Source organism: Hemibagrus wyckioides, linkage group LG03 (genome assembly GCF_019097595.1).
Source record: "Hemibagrus wyckioides isolate EC202008001 linkage group LG03, SWU_Hwy_1.0, whole genome shotgun sequence".
Classification (NCBI taxonomy): Eukaryota; Metazoa; Chordata; class Actinopteri; order Siluriformes; family Bagridae; genus Hemibagrus; species Hemibagrus wyckioides.
The window spans coordinates 5,426,728-5,449,398 of record NC_080712.1 but is presented as its reverse complement, the minus strand read 5'-3'; the positions used below and the strand labels follow the sequence as shown (position 1 = coordinate 5,449,398).

The 22,671-nt window shown below is 40.7% G+C and overlaps 1 pseudogene; it reads left to right on the top strand.

The window, feature by feature from the left end:
• The window catches only part of LOC131351407 (zinc finger protein 208-like), a 114,312-nt pseudogene that overhangs the window by 74,332 nt on the left and 17,309 nt on the right, over positions 1–22,671 (top strand).

Sequence of the window (22,671 nt, the reverse complement as noted above, 5' to 3'; positions counted from 1 at the left end):
CTCAAAGCAGTTTTACAAAAGAAGAAAATAGAGAAAGGGGAGGTGAAAAATGAAAATAAAAAATAAAAAATAACTAAATAACTTGAAATAAGAATAAAATTATTAAATGTAATTATTAAACTATTTTATCCCTATTTTATCCCTAATGAGAAGTCTGTGGCGATGGTGGCAAGGAAAAACTCCCTGGGAGGGAATAAGGAAGAAACCTTGAGAAGAACCAGGCTCAGAAGGGAACCCACCCTCATTTGGGTGACAATAAACAGTAAATAACGTAACTATAGCTGATTAATGTCCTTTCTACAACAGCAATGAATGGCCCATGAGGAACTATTAGGTCATTGTAGTTTCTAAGGTCATTATAGACACTAATTCTTTTCTGTCACAAGCTGACAGATGAAATGGCAGATCTGTGTCGGTGTGAAAGTCCCCAAGTGGCTCTGTCCATGGCTGTCTCCTGGTCCACATAGCTCCATCCACAGCATCAGTGGGCACCACCAAGCGGCGAGACTCCGACCAGTGGTAGGGCAGTCGTCACAATGGAAACTCACAAACACTGGGAGCTCAGGGGTGGGGTGTATAGCTCGACAGAGAAAGTCAGAGAGAGAAAGAGAAAGATATTAAGTATGATTCTGATCGTGTGATGTTTAAAGACAATGTAAGATTATGTATAAAGTGCAGGCAGGGACTCCGGCAAGACTAGCTATGACAGCATAATTAAAAGGGAGAGCCAGAAGGTGACAGACATGAAGGCTTCCCAGGACATAAAGCGTCCAACCACTTCACAGTCAGCAAACCTGAGCAACTTACAAGGGTGGTAAGATGACAGCATCCAAATATCCCAGTACACCAAACACTCTATGCCCATGAACCTTCCAGATCTGCTCCTTTACCTAAGAACTATATATTAAAAGCTTGACTAAACAAATGTGTCTTCAGCCTAGACTTAAACATTGAGACTGTGTCTGAATCCCGAACACTAATTGGAAGGCAGTTCCATTACTTTGGGGCTTTGAAAGAGAAAGCTCTGCCCCCTGCTGTAGCCTTTGCTACTTGAGGTACTACCAAGTAACCAACACCCTTTGATCGGACTAGGCGTGGCAGATCATAAAAGACTAAAAGATCGCTCAAATACTGTGGTGGGAGACCATTTAGTGCTTTATAGGTCAGTAACAGTATTTTATAATCAATGCGAAATCTGAATGGGAGCCAATGTAGTGTGGCTAAAATAGGAGTGATGTGTTCATATCTTCTGGTTCTAGTTAGGACTCTAGCTGCTGCATTCTGGATGAACTGGAGCTTGTTTATGCTCCTACTGGAACATCCAGACAGTAAGGTAATACAATAATCCAACCTAGAGGTAACAAAAGCATGAACTAGTTTCTCTGCATCATGAAGTGACATCATATTTCTTATCTTAGCAATAGTTCTGAAATGGAAGAAGGCTACCCGATTGATATTATCTACATGAGCTTCAAACGAAAGACCAGAGTCAATAATCACACCAAGATCTTTTACTGCTGGACAAGATGAAACTGAAAGACCATCCACCATACTCTGTAATCAGAAAGCTCACTTCTAGCTGCATGTGGTCCTAGTACTAGCAGCTCTGTCTTGTCCGAATTAAGCAGGAGGAAGTTAGTGGCCATCCAGTGTCTAATGTCCTTTACACATTCTTCTATCTTAATAAGCTGGTGTCTCTCATCTGACTTAGCTGAAACATATAGGTGTGTCATCGGCATAAAAGTGGAAGCTAATACCATGTTTATGAAAAATTGCACCAAGGGGTAGCATATATAGGGAGAAAAGCAGTGGGCCTAAAACAGAATCTTGTGGAACACTGAATATAACTTTGGTATGCATAGAGAAGTCACCACCTAGGTCTCTCCCAGGTAAATCCGCGGCGTGATACGATCACTCCCACAACCTCAACACCGCATGTTTCTCTGCCCAGGCCCAGTGCAGCTTGGAGGCAGCATGCCCAGGTTTCGTTCACTCCGGCGCCGGGGTACCACGGAGCCTGGATGCAGCAGCAGCAGAAGATGCGCCTTGCCTCGGCCAAGGACCTCTCTCCTTCGCTGCCATCCGTCTTCAAGATCTCGACCCGCAACCGCTTCACTCCCGTTCGCGAGGCAGCACGCGACGTGGTGATCATCGGAGACTCCATCGTCCGGCATGTGCGTGCTACTGCGGCTAAAGGTAACGTGCGCACTCGTTGTTTTCCTGGTGCTCGTGTTGTTGATGTTGCTGCACAGGTACCCGCGATCCTCACCAAGAACATCGGAGCTGTGGTCCTCCATGCTGGCATGAACGACATCAGGCTGCGGCAGACGGAGATCCTGAAGAAGGACTTCAAGAACCTGGTGGAGAAGGTTCACACCACATCACCCCCGACGAGGATCATCGTGCCAGGACCACTTCCCACGTTCCAGCGAGGAATCGAAAGGTTCAGTAGGCTTTTCGCATTTAATGAATGGTTACAATCTTGGTGTCAAGAACAGAATATACCATTTGTTGATAATTAGAATGTTTTCTGGGAGCGTCCTAGGCTCTACCATTACAATGGCCTGCACCCAAGCAGAGCTGGAGCAGCAGTCCTCTCGGACAACATATCCAGGACACTGTGCACCATCTGACTGGTAAGTCATTCCTCAGATTATATCTATAATAGCTACTGTTCAATTCACCAGACTAATACAAGTTCAGACATAGCTCATCCTATAGAAACTGTGTCTGTTCCCTGATAAGTGAGATTAAAAGATAAATTCGTTAATAACTCTCGAAATAATCTTATCACAATTAATCCTGAAAAAGACCAAATAGGTAAAGAAAAACAATTTCTTAAGTTTGGGCTTCTGAACATTAGATCCCTTGCACAGAAAGCACTTATTATTAATGAAATGATCTCAGATTATAGTTTCGACACACTCTGTCTTACTGAAACCTGGCTTAGACCAAATGAATACATTGGCCTAAATGAGTCTATTCCGTCAGGATATTCCTATAAGCATGAGCCCCGTCAGACAGGTCGTAGTGGTGGTGTTGCAACGATCTATAATAATTCTCTTACCGTTACTCAGAAAACAGGATCCAGGTTTAACTCATTTGAAGTGCTTGTCCTTAATGTTGCAACTCTATCTTGCTCTGGCCATCGTGTATAGACCCCCGGGGCCCTACGATGTTTTTCTTAATGAGTTTTCACATTTACTCTCAGATCTTTTGATCAGTTTTGACAAAGTGTTAATTGTAGGAGACTTTAGCATTCATGTAGATGATGCTAACAATGCGTTAGGACACTTATAGATTTACTAAAGTCCTTTGGGGTTAAACAAAACATTAATATACCAACTCATCGTTTTAATCATACTCTAGACTTAGTTATATCACATGGGACTGATGTTTCCGATATAACCATTCTACCTCAAAGCGATGACATCACAGACCATCACCTCTTAGTCTACATTCTACATGTAGAACATAGTAGACACGTCTCTCCATGTTATAAACTTGGTAGAAGTATAACTCCGACCACTAAAGACAGATTTACAAACAATCTGCCAGATCTGTCTCAACTTCTTACTAGACCCTGAAATGCAGATGCATTAGATGAAGTAACCAACAGTATAGGCAATATTTTTACCAGCACACTAGACACTGTTGCCCCCATCCGACTAAAAAAAGTCAGAGATAAAACACCTGCACCATGGTACAATAGTCATACTCACACCCTCAAGAGAGCAACCCGTAACCTCGAGCGAAAGTGGAGAAAAAACAAATTAGAAGTTTTTAGAATTGCATATAAAGACAGTCTGGCCAACTATAGACAGGCTCTAAAAGCTGCTAGGGCTGAGCATCTGAGCAATCTGATTGAAATAAACCAGAACAATCCCAGATTCTTATTTAGTACAATGGCTAGACTAACAAAGCATCAGATTTCTGGAGAGAGTATTTCAGCACAGTTTAGTAGTGAGGACTTTATGAATTTCTTCACTAAAAAAATTGATAGTATCAGGAACAAAATATTGGATGTTCAACCACTGACGGCATCCAGTGATCCAGACCAGCCTATAGCTCCACACTTAAAGCTACAATGCTTTACCAGCATAGGGCAGGAAGAGCTATTTAAACTTATCACCACGGCTAAACCAACAACGTGTTTGCTAGATCCAATTCCAACCAGATTGCTGAAAGAAGTGATACATGCAGCTGGAGAGCCTCTTCTTAATATTATTAACTCTTCGTTATTTCTAGGTCATGTCCCAAAATCTCTTAAGTTAGCAGTTATTAAGCCTCTTCTTAAGAAACCAAAACTAGACCCTGATGTAATATCAAATTACAGACCGATTTCAAACCTTCCGTTTATATCTAAAATATTAGAAAAGGTGGTGTCAGCTCAATTATGCTCCTTCCTACAGGAAAACAATATCCTTGAAGAATTTCAGTCAGGTTTTAGGCCCCATCATAGCACAGAAACTGCACTAGTTAAAATCACAAATGACTTGCTTTTAGCTTCAGACAAAGGCTGCATCTCGATTTTAGTCCTGCTTGATCTTAGTGCTGCATTCGACACTATAGATCATAATATCCTCATAGATCACTTACAAAACCACATAGGTATGCAGGGACAGGCATTAAAATGGTTTAGATCCTACCTGTCTGATCGATACCACTTTGTAGATTTAAATGGAGAACTGTCCAGTGTAGTTCCAGTGAAATTTGGGGTCCCACAAGGGTCAGTTTTAGGACCTCTGCTTTTCTCAGTATACATGCTTCCATTGGGTAACATCATTAGAAGGCATGGGATTATATTCCATTGTTATGCCAATGATACCCAGTTATATATTTCATCAAAACCAGATGAAATATCTAATTTGTCTAGACTAACTGAGTGTGTTAAAGATATTAGAGATTGGATGACCGATAATTTCCTATTATTAAATTCTGATAAGACAGAGATATTACTTATTGGCCCAAAAACCAGTACACAGAAGCTCTCACAATTCAGCTTGCATCTAGAAGGATGCACTGTTACCACTAGCTCAACAGTGAAAGACCTGGGTGTAATATTAGACAGCAACTTATCCTTTGAAATCATATTTCCAATATCACAAAAACAGCCTTCTTCCATTTTAGAAATATTGCCAAGCTTAGGAACATTTTATCTGTATCTGATGCAGAAAAACTAGTTCATGCATTCATGACCTCCAGACTGGACTACTGTAATGCATTACTAGGTGGTTATCCTGCATCTTCAATAAACAAGCAAAATTCCGGACTTCTAGTAGTTCCCAGAATATCAAAGTCCACAAAAGGGGGTAGAGCGTTTTCGTATTTAGCTCCAAAACTTTGGAATAGTCTTCCTGACAGTGTTCAGGGTTCAGACACAGTCTCCCAGTTTAAATGTAGACTAAAGACTTATGTCTTCAGCCTGGCATATATCTAACACTTCCCATAACCTTGTACTCCAGTACATCTGATTAAATGCACATTCATCTAGTACTGCTAATACTATGAACAGCAGCTACACTAATGCTGTTCCATTGTTTCCCTTCTTCTACCCATCCCGAGGCATACAGAGACTGTGCCGGCTCCAGTGGCATCCGGAGATGGACCAGCTCCAGCCGGGTTCTGTTTTGTGAGGATTGGGATATTCAAGCAGCACCATGGACAACAACCTCCTTATTGATTTACATAACACTATATACATGCTGTAACTGCATCACACAATTGTCACCCAGTGTGGTCAATGGTGTCAAAAGCTGCACTAAGATCCAGTAGCACCAGTAAGGAGACACAACCCTGATCAGAAGCTAGAAACAGGTCATTTACCATTTTAACCAGTGCTGTCACTGTGCTATGATGAGGCCTAAATCCCGACTAATACATTTCATAAATGTTATTTTTATGCAGGTATGAACATAACTGCTGTGCTACAGCTTTTTCTAGGATATTGGAGATAAAGGGCAGGTTTGATATTGGTCTATAGTTAGACAGCTGACAGGGGTCGAGGTCCGGTTTTTTAATCAAGGGTTTGATAACTGCTAGCTTAAAAGATTTAGGCACATAGCCAGTGCTTAGGGAAGAATTAATGATTTTTAGAAAGGGTTCGGTAGCTACTGGTAATATCTGTTTAAGGAAAGACGTCGGCAAAGGATCTAAGATGCAGGTAGAAAGTTTTGAAGAGGAAAATAGCGAAATTAGATCAGCCTCTTGAAGTGTAGTGAAGCACTCTAAGCTCTGATCAGAAATAGCTATATTATCTAAAGAAATGTCTAACAAATAATTTGGTTTTAAATTAATAGTCTGAATTTTTTGCCTGATATTGTCAATTTTTTCATTGAAAAAATGCATGAAGTCATTGCTGCTAAATATAGATGGTGTGCGCTTTTCAACAGTGGTTTTACTCCTAGTTAGTTTTGCTACAGTACTAAATAAAAAAGATACGCTGATCTAGCAGCACTAAGAGAATTTTTGTATCTCAGAAGGCTTTCCTTCCACACTAACTGAAATACTGCTAATTTAGTTTGATGCCATTTATGTTCTAGATACGCTGATCTAGCAGCACTATGAGAATTTTGTATCTCAGAAGGCTTTCCTTCCATGCTAAATGAAATACTGCTAATTTAGTTTGACACCATTTACGTTCTAGGTTCCTAGCTGATTGTTTTAAAGCTTGTGTGTGGTCGTTGTACCACGGTGCTAGTTTCTCCTCTTTAGTTATTTTCCATTTAAGTGGAGCTACAGTGTCTAGGGTGTTCCAAAATATTGACTCCAAGTAATCAGTCACCTGGTCAAGTTCTGTGGGGTCAGATGGCGAACCAATCATGCGTGATAATTCTGGGAGACTATTGGTAAATCTCTCTGCAGTAGCAGATGTAAATGTACGCTTCATATGGTAATGTGGCAAATCGAGCATCTCGTGTCTAAGACGCATTTTTAAATGAAACAAGATCTGAGATAGCTTCCAACTGTGGAAGAGTGACTATGTTTTCTATATTTTATCCGAATGTAAAAGTGAGATCCAGAGTTTGGCCTCCATTATGAGTGGGTCCTATTACATTTTGATTAAGACCTAATGAATCTAAGATGGACACAACTGCTGTTCTCAGAGGGTCTTCTGGCTCATCAAAATGAATGTTGAAGTCTCTTACTATTAATGCTTTGTCTAAAGAAGCAACAAGGTTTGAAGTAAAATCTCCAAATTCATTGAGGAATTCAGAATATGGCCCTGGGGGTCTGTAAACAACAATTAGTGGAATTGACTCTGTGAACTTATTATTTGTAGCTGCATATGTTAGGTTAGTATAAAGAACTTCAAGTGTGTTGAATTGATGTTTGGGTTTTTGTGTGGCACCTAGCTTATTATCATGAGTAACTGCGACACCTCCTCCCCTGCCTGTTAGACACGGTTGATGTATATAGCTAAAACCAGGCGGGCAAGCTTCATTTAATGCTACATACTCGTTTTGTTTAATCCATGTTTCTGTTAAGCAAAGAAAACTGAACTCCTGATCAGTAATCAGTTCATTAATAATAAGTGCTTTAGTTGACAGAGATCTTATATTTAACAGTCCTAGCTTCAGATCAAAGGTGCTGGCTGTGCATTCACTATAATCTAGTTTTATGTTAATCAGGTTACTAAAACAAATTTTCTGATTGTTAAAACATTTTCGTTTGGTTCGGGGAATAGACACAGTCACAATGTTATGAACCCTGAGTGACAACTCATTGCAGCTAGCAGACGGTCGGATTAACCTGCTTGTCTGCCCCCTGGCCCTGGCCCTGGATTGTCACAGATTAACTAGATCTGCTCTAAGACTATGTGCTATGCTGCAAGAAATGAGAGCAGCACCCTCCCGAGTGGGATGGACACCGTCCCGTCCTAACAGGCCAGCCTCACACACTGTACAAGCTGAAAGTTAATCATACTGTATGATCATGTACCTTTGAGTGAGTTTATCCTGATAATAAAGAGATCCAGAGAGGGTTTTCCACCGATTGCTGTATGAAAACCGGAAAAAAAGGCTTCTCCTGAGAGAAAACAACAGAACAATTAACTGCAATATGCAAGTATAGATTTAGAAAACGAAACCTGACAGCGTAAAATGTTCAGGCAAAAGAGAAAAATTAGACTATATAAACTTCGAATAAAAAACACAGAAACAGGCAAGAACTTGCGGTAAGGAAGTGGAAGGAAGGAGTCTACAATGATGATCATGTCCAGTAATCACATAAAATATGAACAGCTTTGTAATACTGTCCAAACAACAAGAATTATCAATGTTAATTATATATATTTCATGTTTTTGTAAAATACTGTGACATCAGAGCCCACTTTGCCACCGTCAAACATCTAAAAATCACTCCTTAGGCTGCCACCACCATTGCACTGAAAAGACAGAACCAGTTAAGCACCAATTATTCTTTGCTTTTGTTCTTCCATGGTCCATTAGAGGAATGCCATTTCTTTCCCCCACCGCCAGCACAGCCACACCTTCAAATCAGTTTGCACTGCTTAAGTTTTGCACTTTTATTAATCTTGGGCACTATTTTCCACAAACTTTAAATCACTGTTTGCACTGCTAATTCTGTTCTCTGTGTGCCTTTGTTTGCCTGTTACCCTTACCTCCTCCCTAACCTCTGCCATGATGCCCAGTGTGTCCCCCCACCTCAAGATGATGATGTTGAGGCCTTCATCTAAAAAATAAATAAAAATAAAAAATATATAAAATTTGAATTTGAATTTTATATGTTTGAGAGTGTGGATATATGAGAAAGATGGGACAAAAATGAATGAGCCTGTGTACTGGTACCGATTTTCAAGAATAAGGGAGATGTGCAGACCTGCACTAACTACAGAGGGATAAAGTTGATCAGTCACACCATGAAGATATGGAAAGAATAATGGAGGCTAGGCTAAGAGGAGAGGTGATGATCTGTGAGCAGCAATATGGTTTCATGCTAAGGAAGGGCACTACAGATGCTATGTTTGCTTTGAGAATGTTGATGGAGAATTATAGAGAAGGTCAGAAGGAGTTACATTGTGTGTTTGTGGATTTGGAGAAAGTGTATGACAGGGTGCCAAGGGAGGAGTTGTGGTATTGTATGAGGAAGTCAGAAGTGGTGGAGAAGTATGTTAGGGTGGTGTAGGATATGTATGAGGATAGTGTGACAGCAGTAGGAATGACAAACTGGTTCAAGTTGGAAGTAGGATTGCACCAAGGATCAACTATTAGCCCTTTTTTGTTTGCAATGCTGTTGGACAGATTGATGGATGAGATCAGACAGGAGCCCCCATGGACTATGGTGTTTGCAACTGACATTGTGATCTGTAGTGAGAGTAGAAAAGAGGTTGAGATGAGCCTGGAGATGTGGAGGTCTGCACTAGAGAGGAGGGGAATGAAAGTCAGTAGGGACAAGACAGAGTGAGAGGAAGGGTAGCAGAATGGTGCAGTTGCAAGGAGTAGAGGTGAGGAAGGTGGATGAGTTTAAATACTTGTCAACTGTTCAGGGTAATGAAGAGTGTGGTAGAGAAGTGAAGAAGAGAGTACAGGCAGGTTGGAATGGGTGGAGAAGAGTGGCAGGAGTGATTTGTGATAGAAGTGTGCCTGTAAGAGTGAAAGGGAAAATTCACAAGACTGTGGTGAGACCAGCTAAGTAAATTTAGTTTACTTTATTTATACCTACCTTAAGATGATGGTATGTCATTTATTAGACAAATGGACCAAAATGGTGCTAATGTGACATTTAAACCTCATGTTCGAAGCTTATACAGATTGTAGTGGAGAATTACACCAATATTTTGATCATTAATGGTACTGCTACTCAAACTATATTTTAACAAATGATTAATGCATTTGAACATTTGTCTTTGCATGTGAGTGCATGCAGCAATGTCAAAGTATGCTCTATTTTATTTGGTCTTGTGTATACAAATATGTGTTGTGTATTAGGCTTACTAGATTGTCCTTTTATAATCCTGCTCTGTATCATAAAATATGAAACAGCAATGTAGCAGAATTCAGTGTGAATATTATACAGCTAGAATTACATGTTAGATTCCTAATATTTTGCTCTCCATTCCCTGATATGGGAACATTCTATCCAGTTACTTTGCATATTTAATTGATCTGATGGTTCTATATGTTCACCTACCACACCCCAGACTCAGGTGATGAGGTGGTAATAGTTGGCTAATGGCTGTGAAATGGCTTTTTATTGAACTGTGTTGTTGTCCTCAGGTGTACTTAAAGGAGACACTCTGCCATTTTAGTTGAGGTCCTCAGACAGAAGACTGCTGTGAAATTACAGGGATTTAAAGAGTTCATTTCAACTTGTTAAGTTTTTTTCTTTATATAAATAAATAATGTATTTAAATTTAGATCATTAAATCATTACACTCATTAAATTACTGACATTGTGTTCAACAATTATTTCTTTATTTGATAAAAATAGATGAAAATATGTCCATAACTAATTGATTGATTGTATATAAAGTATATTCTCATGAATTAAATGGTCTGTCTCCAAATTATATTATATATGTTATATTTATAATAAAATAGCTGTTTAATAATAAAATAACTGATGGTATAATTTGAAAGAAATGTTGTTTGCTTATATTCTATAAGCAATATTAAGTATGATGTTACTTACAGTCTTGATGCTGGAGGTAGATTGGCAGCATATATTACAGCTATTGGATGGCACTGTTGTTAGAAAAATAATTACTTATTGCATAGTATTGATAAAAGAAACAAAGATAGATTAGACCTTTTGAGCCACTAAATAGCCAGAAATAACACATAAATAACATAACCTTGAAACTCTTCTCCTTGACTCTTACTGTGAGCTCAATTTTTGAGGGAGCTGTATGTTTACCTTCAAGCACTGCTAACATTATGCTTTTATAGAGCAACTCATCCCTTCAGCATAAGTTTTTGCCTTGTTTATTTACTTGCCTCTTTTCATTTTATGTTTCTGTGACTGATGAATAAAGCACATGATACTTGTTTAGCACCTAATAATCCAAGATCTTGTCTTGTTTTGTTACAGACTGAAATGTTATTGTCTTTTTTTTGTTATTGTTTATTGTTTTCACACTGTAAATCACCACAGAGGGATTTGTGCAGAATGGGCAAAGGCAGAATTCACTACTGCTCACAGTATGGGAAGAGTTTTGCCAAGCTGAGTATTCTTAATCAGCACATGTGCATTCACACAGTTGAGAAACCATATTGCTGTTCATGATGTGGAAAGAGTTTTACACAATTAAGTCATTTAAACACACACCAGCACGTTCACACAAGAGACAAGTTGTATCAGTGCTCAGAGTGTGGGAAGAGTTTTGCTTGTAGTCAGTATCTGAAACAACATGAGGGCATTCACACAGGAGAAAAGCCTCATTGTTGCTGAGTTTTAAAAACATAAAGAATTTAAAAGTTCACGAGTCCTAACCGTTCCATGGACGATGCCATCACCACAACACTCCATTTTGCCCTCACAGACCTGGACTGTAAGGACACATATGTATGAATGCTGTTCATGGACTTCAGTTCAGCATTCAACACAATCATCCCTCAGCAGCTGATTGAGAAGCTGAGTCTGCTGGGCCTGAACACCTCTCTCTGCAACTGGATCCTGGATTTCCTGACTGGGAGACCTCAGTCAGTCCGGATCGGGAACAGCATTTCCAGCACCACCACACTCAGCACTGGAGCTCCTCAGGGCTGTGTGCTCAGTCAACTGCTGTTCACTCTGCTGGCTCACGACTGTGCAGCAATGCTCAGATCCAACCACATCGTCAAGTTCGCCAATGACACGACCGTGGTGGGTCTCATCAGCAAGAACGATGAGTCAGCTTACAGAGAGGAGGTGCAGCAGCTAACAGCATGGTGTAGAGCCAACAACCTGTCTCTGAATGTCGACAAGACTAAAGAGATGGTTGTTGACTTCAGGAGAGCACAGAGTGACCATTCTCTGCTGTCCATCAACGGATCCTCTGTGGAGATCGTCAAGAGCACCAAATTCCTTGCTGTTCATCTGGCAGAGAACTTCACCTGGTCACTCAACACCAGCTCCATCACCAAGAAAGCCCAGTAGCACCTCTACTTCCTGAGGAGGCTGAGGAAAGCCCATCTCCCCCCCCCCATCCTGACTGTGTTATACAGAGGGACCATCGAGAGCGTCCTGAGCAGCTGCATCACTGCCTGATTTGGGAATTGCACCATCTCGGATCGCAAGACCCTTCAGCGGATAGTGAGGACAGCTGAGAAGATCATCGGCGTCTCTCTCCCCTCTATCATGGACATTTACACCGCACGCTGCATCCGCAAAGCTAACAGCATTGTGGCTGACCCCACACACCCCTCACACACACACACACACACACCCCTCACACACACTCTTCACCCTCCTGTGAAGTCTCAACCTTGAGTCCTGCCATCTTGTCTCCAACACAGTTCTGTCCCTATAATATTTTGTTGAGTCACAACCAACTTCTAGGTCATGCATGCAAAGGGTCAGAACCTCTCACACAATATCTATGTGTAAAATTTTCCATCACAGTAGTTTTAGAACAAAATTTAGTTCACTTTATTTATACCTTAAGACGTTGGTATGGCATTTATTTGACAAATGGACCAAAATGGTGCTAATGTGACATTTAAACTTAATTTTCAAAGCTTACTCAGATTGTTCTGGGAAGTTACACAAATATTTTGATCACATATGGTACTGGTACCCAAACTATATTTTAACAAATGATGAATGCATTTGCACATTGGCCTTTGCTTGTGAATGCATGCAGCAATGTCAAAGTATGCTCTATTTTTTTTCGGTCTTGTGTATACAAATATGTGTTGTGTATTAGGCTTACTAGTTTGTCCTTTTATAATTCTGCTCTGTATCATAAAATATGAAACAGCAACATAGCAGAATTTCAGTGTGAATATTATACAGCTAGAATTACATGTTAGATTCCTAATATTTTGCTCTCCATACCCTGATATGGGAACATTCTATCCAGTTACTTTGCATATTTAATTGACCTGATGCTTCTAGATGTTCACCTGCCACACCCCAGACTCAGAGGTGATGAGGTGGTAATAGTTGGTTAATGGCTGTGAAATGGCCTGTTGCTGAATTGTGTCTTTGTCCTCAGGTGTACTTAAAGGAGACACTCTGCCATTTTAGTTGAGGTCCTCACACAGAAGACTGCTGTGAAATTACAGGGATTTAAAAAAAGATCATTTCAACTAGGTAAGTTTTTTTTTCTTTAAATATATATCTATATTTGAATTTAGATAAATACTCAGTACATTACTGTGACATTGCGTTCGACAATTATTTCTTTATTTAATAAAAAATGGATGAAAATATGTGCATAGCTAATTTACTTTTACTAATTTACTAAATCTTAATATATTCTCATGAATTAAATGGTCTGTCTTCAAATTATAACTACATATGCCTGATCCCATGTAATACATTTAAAATAAAATAATAACTGTTTAATGATGGAATTATTTCAATGAAATTTTGTGTTTTAGATTCCATATATAAATATTAAGCATGATGTTACTTTTAAGTATTAATTTGGTAACAGTAGTCTTAATGCTGGCGGTAGAGGGATGATATTTTTAGCTTGACAGAATATATTCAGTTATTGGATGGTACTGTTATTAAAAAACATAATTATATATTGCATAGTATTGCTAAAAGAAACCTTTCGAGTCACTAAATAGCCAGAAACCATTAAATAACCAGACATAACCTTGAAACTCACACACTTCCATAACTCTTGTAGGGGGCTCTATTGTTGAAGGAGCTGTATGTTTACCTGCTAGCACTGCTAGCATGCTGCTTCTGTATAGCAACTCATCTCTTCAGCATAAGTTTTTGTCTTGTTAATTACTTGCCTCTTTTTATTTTCTGTCATCTGTTACTGATGAATAAAGCACATGATACTTGTTTAGCACCTAATAATCTAAGATTGATGTTTACTGTTCTCTTACAGAGTGAAACGTCATCATCTGTTTGTCTTCACATCACAACACAGAGGGATTTGTGCAGAATGGGCAAGGGTTCAATTCACTATTGCTCACAGTGTGGGAAGGGTTTTGCCAAGCCAAGTATTCTCAAAAAACACATGCGCATTCACACAGGAGAAAAACCATATTGCTGTTCACAATGTGGAAAGAGTTTTACACAACAAAGTCACTTAAACACACACCAGTACGTTCACACAAGAGACAAGCCGTATCAGTGCTCAGAATGTGGGAAGAGTTTTGTTTGCAGTCGGTATCTGAAAGAACATGAGCGCATTCACAGTGGAGAGATGCCTCATTGCTGCTCACACTGTGGAAAGGGTTTTAGAAACCCAGAGGAATTAAAAGTGCACGAGCGCATTCATACAGGAGTGAAGCCATATCATTGCTCACACTGCTACAAACAATTTAGAAGTTTAACTGCTATAACATTTCACCAACGTATTCACACAGGAGAGAAGCCACATCAGTGCTCACACTGTGGGAAGAGTTTTAGAAGTCCAAGTTATTTAAAATATCACCAACGTATTCACACAGGAGAGAAGCCATATCAGTGTTCACACTGTGGAAAGAGTTTTAGAAGATCAAGTAATTTAAAAAATCACCAGCGCATTCACACAGGAGAGAAGCCATATCACTGTTCAAACTGTGGGAAGAATTTTGCACTTTCAGGTTCTTTAAAAGTTCACCAGCGCATTCACACAGGAGTGAAGCCATATCAGTGCTCACAGTGTGGGAATAGTTTTACACAGCCAAGTACTTTAAAAACTCACCAGCGGATTCACACAGGAGACAAACCATATCCCTGCTCACACTGTGGGAAGAGTTTTACACGATTAAATCATTTGAAAACACACCAGCGCATTCACACAGGAGTGAAGCCATATTCCTGCTCACACTGTGGGAAGAGTTTTACACAGCTAAGTGCTTTAAAAATTCACCAGCGCATTCACACAGGAGAGAAGCCATATGACTGCTCAAACTGTGGGAAGAGTTTTACGTGTTCAAGTGGTTTGAAAAGGCACCAGCTTATTCATAACAGATAGAAATGTATTGCTGATCACAATGTGGGAAGCGGTGTACAGATTTAATTACGTACATTTAAAAAGAACAAAGAAAGATTTAAAAGGCATTAGAAGATTTATAGTAAAGAGAAGCCATACTTTATACACACAGTATATATACATTTTTATTATTGATGCGCTGAATCTGCAATGATGATTGTAAAGACTTTCCATGGCCTGATGAGGAGTAGGAAAACAAAGTAGACTTACAAGATTTAGTGAATTAGTGACTCTCTATTTTATTGTTTGCCATGTTTACTGAATTCTGTTTTAAGTAAAGCATGCATTTACGTATCCAGAAAAGTTTTACTGAAATTTTTACTATTTTACACTGATTGACACTGATTAAAAAAAGGAAAGATTAGTACTTTTAACTGCTACTAGGACTCTTATTCACCACATACTGAACAACTTTTTTAAAACAAACTTAAACCTGTTATCTTACAATCCGTGATGTGCGGGTATGTATTGTGTTTTTTCTATACTTGTGTGTTCAGTCTGTGCAGTATGATCTATTCCAGACTCCAGTCTCAACTTTCCTGCTCTGATTCCACTACTGCTCCATTTGCCGAGTGATACCACTTCTGTATCATCGCTGGTTATCTCTTAGAGCACAATATACTCATTCCACTCATTCCAAACCCTTGTCTTTACTTACTCTTCACAGCCAAAGCCTAGACTGGGTCATAACATTCTACCACTCTAAAAGTTATTTCTTCTGACTGTAAATATCATTCAAATAAACTCTCCTACTTTACATTATTCATTGTAATGTTTCCTTTTAATTATTTGCTTGATTGTATACTTCTTCTGTATAACTGAAGCAGACTCCTGTATTTACACTAGTTTTTTAGTTGTGTGTTCTACAAGCACTGTGTTTTATGGTGACTTCTTTTCCTTCTACAATCATGATCCTGTCCAGTAATCACATAATTCACATAAAATTTGAACAGCTTTGTTATACTGACCAAACAACAATGCAGAATTATCAATGTTTATTATATATATTTCATTTTTTTTGTAAAATACTGTGACATCAGGGCCCACTCTGCCACCGTCAAACATCTAAAAATCACTCCTTAGGCAGCCACCACCATCGCACTGAAAAGACAGAACCAGTTAAGCACCAATTATTCTTTGCTTTTGTTCTTCCATTGTCCATTAGAAGAATACCATTTCTTTACCCCACCGCCAGCGCAGCCACACCTTCAAATCAGTTTGCACTGCTTGATTTTTGCACTTTTATTAAACTTGGGCACTATTTTCCACAAACTTTAAATCACTGTTTGCACTGCTAATTCTGTTCTCTCTTTGTTTGCTTGTCACCCTTAAAAAGCACCCAACCACCACTGCTACTCTCTTCCCCAACCTCTGCCGTGATGCCCACTGTGGTCCCACCCAACTCAAAATGATGATGTTGAGGCCTTCGTCTAAAAAATTAATAAAAATAAAAAATGAATAAAATTTGAATTTTATATGTGTGAGAGCATGGATATACAAGAAAGGTGGGACAAAAATGAATGAGCCTGTATACTAGCGCCTTTTCTCCCTATGAAGGCCCAACTGGCCTACTACACTCTGCCCCCAGATAAAGATTATGAAACTCTGAGAAGTGAGATCTTTACCTGCTGTGGCAGTCTCCAACCAATGCAGCTGCTGAATTCCTCAGATGGACGTACCACTCAGGCCTAATGGCCAAATGGAACAGCTTGATGAAAAGTTGGCTCCGTCAGGAAAAAGTGACTATGACTGAGATAATGGGCCGTGTGGCTATGAATGGTTCCTTTGAGCTCTCGCCACCTAAGTAGCCTATAGTCATTGTGTTACGAGGAACCATGAACTGCTGTGTGGTGATAGAGGGCCATGAGCACACTTTTGCAACACTGGAGATCGGCAGGGCCTCCCATGTTCTTCACACCCACTATAAAGCCCTGTCTTTCCAGCTTTTCCCTACATGTGGCCAGACCCCTGTCGGAGAAAATTTTATGCTTTGCTTTGAATTAGCAATACTACTAGTAGTGTTTATCTATCAAAATTATTTAGCTATTGAGTAGTAGCTGGCTTTGATTAATGCAAATTTATAATAATCATGCATAACCATTAATATTAATGTACTAATGTAAAAACCACACTAAGACTGGAAAAAGGAGAGAGAAATTTATTGAAACATTAGGAGTTACAGCTCAGTCAGCCTATCCAATGGGATCAGTGGAACCAGGGGGTCTGAATTAGAAGAAGGGACCTCAGACTGCTGAGGAGAAGTGGGAGAGTAATCAGTGGGGGAAATTGGAGGTGAACACTCAGGATGAGGAGAAGGTATGGAGTTGATATGTCCACTCGGATGGGGCTCTGAGTTCCAACTTATTTATTGGTGCCGAAACCCGGGATCTTGCATGAAAAGGCTGACGTGAGTCCGAGACCTGACCTAGGACCGCAGCTACTACGGGCTACAGATTGCCAGCATCAAAATAGAAAAAAGGTAAGCAGACACCTGTTATATTCAAAGTCTGTGTTAAATCTGTATCTGTAGTCTGAGAAGAGCGGCCCTGGGGAAGGTGTAGGCAGTTGGAGGTGTGGGCGGTTGGACCCGAGGTTGGTGTGTCACTGCAGAAAACGGGAAAAGTTTTCAGATGCAGGGTTGGACCCAAGGAAATGTGTTAAAAGTGTTAATGTGTTACTAATATGATATTCTGAACTTTTGTGATATGCCTTTGTTGAGAATGTGTCATTAATTGAGGAAGAGTTGCTGCTAGCAGCGGAGGTTGTTGTGTGTTTGGGAATTGTGTTAGGAGAGATAGAAGCAGAAGTTGGTGTAGTGGTGTGGATGATTAGATGGTTAATGTGGATACTGCTGTAAGCAGAAACTGTGAAAGAGAAAGAGGAGTAGGGTAAGTAAGGTAAGTAGACACTCACTCATAGACGTAGCACAGACACATGTACATATACACAGGGGAAAGCCCCACCACATAGCTGGAGAGTTGAGGTGAGAAAGTGAAAGGTTAGAGAGAGTAGCAGTGGTGTGTGTGGTGTATGGCAGATTTAGCAATAGAAACAAGGGAATGGAGATCAGAGATGAAAGAACATACAAAGATAGAGACGGGGTTGAAAAGAGACAGACGGAACAGCAGATCAGTGATAAATTGTGGGCGTTGATGGCCTTTGATAGGTTAGAGACATTGTGTTGGCAATTTCCTGAAATAAATTGGGTGGAAAAACTTAAGAGCCTCGGTAGGCCTCGAGTGCTGAGCCCAATATTACGTTTTATCGATGATCCATACAAAGTTATTACAGTTGAACCCAGGGTAGTGCTGTGGGAAAGAGGTCTGGGAACAGCACTATTGGTTGATAGAATAAACGTGTTTGCAGAACAATCCAGAAAAAACCCAGTGAAGCTGTGTGTAACTGTAAGAAAAATTTATGTGCAGTTGTCCTGGACACCTCTAAATAGAAATCCAGGTAATAGAAGTGAGCCCCACAGGGATAGACAAGGGTGTGTCATGAGTAAAGAAGGGGCACCAACCACGCCTGCAGGGGTAATTATATTAAAGCACAAAGAAGAGATTAAAAAGAGAGGAAGAGAAAGAGATTAAAAAGTATTTGAAAAAATGGAATGACCGGACACGTGGGGAGTTGCAGTGGCCACTAGAGGGCACATTTAATAATGAAAGGTGTGAAAAAATGAAGGAAAGACTAGAATGTTGGGGAGAGATAAAGAAAGAAAGTGGTGAAAAGAGACAGGAAGAAAGAAATTGTAAAATGGTTTCAAGTGGAAGGAGAACCGCAAAGGGTGCTTAGGGATGAAAGGGAAAGGAAGGCTACAGCCCCACCAATGGAGGAGCTTGTACAGAGAAATGCCTGCTACATGGACAGCAGGAATCTATCCTCTCTTAGAGGGATGACCACAGAGAGTAAAATTAGAGATAGTAGAAGGTCAATTTAAGGGCAAAGTGATATACAGGCTGAGCGAAGACAAAGATGGAGAAGAGAGAGCAGTGCAGTGCTCAGAGCGAGAGCGGGAGTGGATCTATCCCAGGCTGGAGGGGACCCAAAAGGAGGGACACCTGGAAGGGGCGAGAAAATTTCAGACAAACCTAAGGAAAGAAATGTATGAAGAAAGAATGCGGTGGCGGGGACAAGGAGGCTACTCAAGCACACCTGCACTCAGACACAAGTTGGGAAGAGACCCGCCATCAAGAGCGAACAGTGAAGAAAATGGGCCTCCGATGAGGAATGACCCAGACGAACAACATGACGAAGCATGAGGAAAAGCAATTGTATCTGCCCAATGTGAAAAGGGTGAGGAAATAAAATGGATGGGAGGAGACGGACTTCACCTCGTAACCCAGAAGGGGGAACAGAGCCAGTGCAATGAGAAAGAGGAAGAAGACGAAGCCGAGATGGAAGGAGAGGGAGAGTATCACACAGCAGGAAAAGTGACACTAATACTATCCATGAATGGAAAAAGAGAGTGAGCTTCAGGAATTGAATGAACGAATAGTGAGAATGGAGAAAAGAATGGAGAACAGTCTGCTAACCATGGAAGAACTAAAGGAGTGGACACAAGCACTGGGAGAGAAAGAAGTAGAGGAACATTTGGAAAAGCCAAAATGATTGAAATTTGGAACCCACCGCAATCGAATCTGGCAAACTCTAAGGGATTCATATCTGATGCGGGTGGACCCGCATCAGAAGAGTGGAGAAAATCAAATTGGAAGGGAACGAGAGTGTAGCAGAGTTTGTGTTAAAGCTACAGAAGGCATGGAGGGAAGAGCAGCAAGCCAAACCCTGTTCTGCATGATGGTAAAGAAAGCTCTTCCAGTGGAGGTCCAGGACCAACTGGACACAGTAGTGGGACTGACTACAACAGCGTGGCCCACCTTTGAGGCTGGTGTTTCTGCCCTGTTTACAACCTGCTTATTATGCACCTCCACCATTGATAATGTACCCCCCATTTCAACAGTACCCACCTCAGAGTCAAGGATAGGAGCAAGGAAGGGGATGTGGTCGGGGAAGAGGAGCATTTCAGCAACCTTTGAGAGGAAGAGCTCCAATGAATCAGGGAGGAAGAGGAGGAGGATGTTGGGTATGCCAAGACCCGAGTCACCTAAAGCGAGACTGTCCATATGCATATCAACAGGAAGGGCCAATTGCACTCCCAAGAGGTAACCCCCAGAAAAACCAATGATGGCAGGGCCCAGAGAACTGGATGGGACCCTGGATGGGGCCTAGCCAACGGGCCCAAGGACCAGTAAACCCGGGAGTAGGTCCAATGGGGCCACCCCCGGGAAGCATGTGAAGGGGCCCAGAGAAGTCAGACGGGGCGCTGGTGCAGTGTACCACCTCTCAGCACCCTGCTCAACAACCCACTGTCTCAGTAATAGTGGGAAGACAAATACACTCATCATTTTTAATCGACACAGGTGCAACATTTACAAGTATAGGTAAAGAAGGCTCAAAGCTCCCCCTCTCTAGTAAAGCAGTAAAAACATTACGCTTCTCAGGGAAAACACAGACGGTTTATTGAGCCTCAAGAGCTGAATATACAAGGAGTGACAGTGCAAGCACCATTACTGTTCTCCCCAGAAACTCCAGCAAATCTACTTGGAAGAGGTGTGCTCTGTAAGCTAGGAGCTAAAATACATTGTGGAGAAAGAGGAGTATGGGTAAAGCTCCCAGAACTTCTGATTCAACAATATGTCATGATGGAGATGAAACTGGAACAATATGTGATGGACAAGGTGTATTGGCCGGAACTGAATGACACGCAAAGTGGGATAAGGAACTTATACACACAATGAAAACCCTGGCTTACCCAAATGCGGCCTGATTGTCAAGAAAGCAGAGAACCATGGCACTGCACAATGATGTATGATGAAGAAGGACAGAATTAACAAGTGGCAAAGACACAGTACACTCTGAAAGCTATAAACCTCATAGTAGGACCTCAAGGGATATCTGCAGCAGTTCAACTGCCAACACAACTTGAACGGTAGTACCAGATTCCTGATGCTGATACATCCTGATACACTGATACCTGATACACTGATACATCCTGATACATCCTGATACACTGATCCGATTCAGTGTATCGCTAGATAGAAAGTTTTTCAGAATAGAGGCTGAAAATGTGAGGATAAAAAAGAGTGAAATGAAACTGCCCCAATGGGCAGAGGAGCAGGAGCTCACAGAGGAGGAAAGGGGACAAAACATCAGACAGATGTAGGGTTGGTAAGGTCAGCAGGTCTAGTTAAGATATAACTTAAGCCAGGAGCACAGTAACCATATCAAAAACAGTATCCCCTGTCAAAAGAGGCTATAGTGGGGATAAAGCCAACAATTGAGGGACTGGCGGAAGCAGGAGTTCTGGTCCCAACAAAGTGTCAGTGCAACACTCCCATCTTTCCGGTCAGAAAACCAAATTCTGATAAATGGACACTGGTCCATGATTTGCGACCAGTAAACCACGTGGTAATAGCAGAAAATCCAGTAGTCCCTGATCCACACACCCTGTTGTCTAACATTCCAGAAGGAACAAAATGGCATACAGTAATTGATCTGTGCTCAGCATTCTTTAGTGTCCCATTACACCCAGATTCACAGTATCTGTTTGCTATTGTGAAAGCCCATCAGTTTTCCACCAAGTTCTGGCTTGTGATCTGGCCAATTTGGATGTGTCTAGTACAATATTGCAATATGTGGATGATCTGTTAATCTGCAGTCAAGCCAAAGGACAATGTGTACAAGACTCTGAAAACTCTGGTGGTAAATGGGCGTAAAGTAAGCAAAGAAAAACTGCAATTTTGCCAGCAGAAGGTTGAATACTTAGGTAGAGTGCTCAAAGGCACTACACGAAAAATCTCAACAGAGCATGTAGAAACAATCCGAAAATCTCCCAGACCTCAAACTGTTCAGCAGATGCTATCATTCTTGGGTTTGGCTGGTTTTACCCAGGTTGTCCTTAGCAAACTTCAATCTAGCTTGTAGGTGTCTCTTCTTCAGAAGTGGAGTCTTTCTTGGTCGGCAACCTTGCATTCCATTCCTGTGCAAGGTTCTAGTCTTCACTGATACATCAATCCCAGTCTTTGCTAAGTCATTCACAAATATCCTGGCAGTTGTTCTTGGGTCTTTAGAAACCTCTCTCACTAGTTTTCTTTCAAAAGTTTTTGAAATCTTTTGCTTACTGCATCTGCCAGTCTTGTTCTCCACTGTGTGGGTCTCTTTAAACATCTTGATAATACTTCTCACAGCAGTTCTTGACACTTGAAAACACTTTGATAAACGTGTATATCCTTCTCCTCCTTTGTGAGCATGAACAATTCTTTTTCTCAAGTCTAAACTAATTTCTTTTGTCTTTGCCATGATGATGGTACATATTATTTTGCTAGTTGTTTTGCAAGATACTAATGCTCAGCTTAAAGTGCAATTTAAAGGCTTAACTAGGTTAACTGGGTTTATTAGGCAAGTTAGGTTAATTAGGCAAGTAATTGGACATCAGTGGTTTGTTCTGTAGCCAATCAAACAAATAATTCTTTAAGGGGGCTAATAATTTTGACCTTAGCAGT